The 2,561-nt window shown below is 52.7% G+C and overlaps 1 pseudogene across 2 annotated transcripts; it reads left to right on the plus strand.

Moving 5' to 3' along the window:
- Positions 1–356: 356 nt before the first annotated feature.
- On the plus strand, positions 357–2,326 carry LOC100384318 (LOC103629597-like pseudogene; annotated as a pseudogene). Of its 2 annotated transcripts, NR_159418.1 has the most exons (5): positions 357–485; positions 586–871; positions 993–1,611; positions 1,701–1,774; positions 2,094–2,326. The product of NR_159418.1 is annotated as a protein-like pseudogene, transcript variant 2 (transcript). The 2 variants fall into 2 exon arrangements; NR_159417.1 differs by having other exon boundaries at positions 586–1,611.
- The last annotated feature ends 235 nt before the right edge of the window (positions 2,327–2,561 follow it).

Raw genomic sequence — 2,561 nt, forward strand, 5'->3', positions numbered from 1 at the left:
TCATATTCCTAGAGGGTATGCTGGCACCAACCCTCGCCCAGCTCAAGGATAAGCCCGCTGCATCTGCCCCTGATGGGCGCGTGCGCGCTGCGGCCCTGGCGGAGGCGTTGCAGATCCCGCAAGAGCAGGCAACGCTTGCATACCTCCATGCCCGTCCAAATTAGATAGCATCGTGGATCTGTTCGTCAGGCGGTGCCTCAGTGGAGATGGTGGATGACGACGGTGGTCCCGTTCATGGAGTCGGTCTACGACCGTGTTCAAAGTCCATGGAAGAGGAGGGGAGGCTCGGGCGGCGGAGGGAGGATACAGTCAGATTTGTTCCAGAGCACAGTGGGGTTGGTGGCCGTCGTCGTCATGGGAGGGCTGTTGTTGTCGGAGGCTATGATCAGATTTGTCCCGGAGCGCGGCGGTGTCGGTGGCCGTCGTCGTCTTGGGCGGGCTGTTGCTGTCGTCGCAAACTGGAAGAAGGCTCGAGTCGTCGAAAGGTACAACTGGTTCTTCACATGTCTTTTCCCCAACCATAGTGGGGTGGTCATCCTATCTCTGCCACACCATCCAACCCGATCCACTGTTGTCGGTCGGAAGGTATGGTCCCTGATGAATCCGGGGCACCAACGGCTAGGCCTCACCGCCGAGGGATATCTTCCACCTGTGTGCGCGCGGCTACTTCTCCTGTGGCAGCGGGAAGCGCGGCAAGGCGCTGTCCGCCGCGGACTAGCTGCTCCGCCCCGCCGTCATCAAATGGCTTCGCTCACGCGTGCTCCTCGACCACGTACTCGCCCGCGAAGAGAACCGCGTCACCGCCGCATTCCGTTGTGTGTGCCTTGGGAAGGACCCCTCCACCCACTTCCTCCTCACCGTCAATCTCTAGGTGCACTGCACCCCCACCTCCAGGCCCCGACCCCTGGTCGTGCCATGCCGCATCTAGATTCCACCAGGGACATACAAGGAGGCGCGTGATGCTATTTCTTTTCTTTCTTTTGATCCCATAGGTATCAGGTCGGCCAGATGCGTACAACGTCGTGTTCTACTTGGTGGTGGAAGCGCCCATCCCAGCCGACGGACTCGCTGCTGGGCTGCTTCATCCACGACAACGGCGCGTCGTCGACGGGCCGTGGCTCATCTGCGCCACCGTAGCAGCTACGTGCGTGGCTTGCCTGCTTGGGCATGCGCCCACGTGCCGCTACCACAGGGATGATGGCTACCTTGAGATCGACGTGGACATCGGCAGCTTGGCGATCGCCAAGCCGTTCTGCACCTCGCGCTCGGCGCCATCATGTCGGTCACCATCGACATGGGTCGCCAAGCCGTTCTGCACCTCGCGCTCGGCGCCATCATGTCGGTCACCATCGACATGGGGTTCCTTGTCGAGTCCCAACCTGAGGAGGAGCTGCCCGAGAGGCTGTTCGGCGCCATGCGTATCGCGCAGATGGAGATGGGCACAACCGGGTACGTGAAGCTGCCTCCGATGTGGCCATGCCGGAGACGGCCGCAGGGCTAAGGCCAGTTTCAGGGTAAGCTTAGCGAAGCTGGTCAACTATAGCCGCTAGTAAGACCATGCCGGTGGCAAGGTGGGCAGGTCAATGAGTTGCCCGGAGCGATAGCGAGCAGGTGAGCGCTGAATTTCCTAGGAAATCGTCTCCGTATTATTTCCATTAATCCGCATTAACTATATCCAAAGCTATTTATTCTTATTTCAGTGAAGGGCCACATAATCATTCCACGTTTTGACACTGGAGTATGTCCATTTTTTCTACTATTGTTGAAGTCTTAGGTACATTTGCGGTCAATTGTCCTTCCTAATTTTAGTGACATTACATTCTCTTTGAAACAATATCCTGAAAATTTGATTTCATATTTCATACGTGAGGTGTTTTAACTATTGTAGCATTGATTTCCCCCAGTGCACCTGATAGGCTATCATCATTGGCCTTAGAGATATCTTCAATTAGATGTGAAGAAGGGCATGACCAAAACAGCAACAAAGATAACTGTTGGGGACCTTCGGCTTCCGAAGCTCTTCAAAAACATGATTTAACAATGTTTCTGTAGTATAATACATGAGCAAGTACCTTCGAACTTGGACCTTTCAGACTTGAGTCAAAATCACAGTGTGAAGAAGCACAAGGGATACGAAGGATGGAACGAAGCCGAAGCTGTGCGCAAGGGAGCTTCGGCGTGATAACAGAAAAGGAAACCGACTTAAAGGGGAAAAGGCTATCTAGACCCCGATGAATTACTATAGAATTATTAGCAAATGTAAAGGGCATGAGTGTAATTTTACATGGGCTGCGTCATGTGCCTATAAATAGATGAACAATGCTCCAGTACTGTTCACGCTGACTTGGCATTTTGCTTTTGCGTCACGCTTGTACCCTTTACCTTCCCTCAAGCTGAAGGTACACTTGTAACATGATATCATTTCTATTTCTTCATAGTAATAAAATAGAAATGATTCAATAATAACAACATATTCAATTGTTCATGTTGTCTCTTATACTTCGTATGATTTCCTCTCTATTTTTATATGTCATGCTTACGAAGGTATGTCCTTCGTAACC

This window comes from Zea mays, chromosome 8 (genome assembly GCF_902167145.1).
Source record: "Zea mays cultivar B73 chromosome 8, Zm-B73-REFERENCE-NAM-5.0, whole genome shotgun sequence".
Taxonomy (NCBI): domain Eukaryota; kingdom Viridiplantae; phylum Streptophyta; class Magnoliopsida; order Poales; family Poaceae; genus Zea; species Zea mays.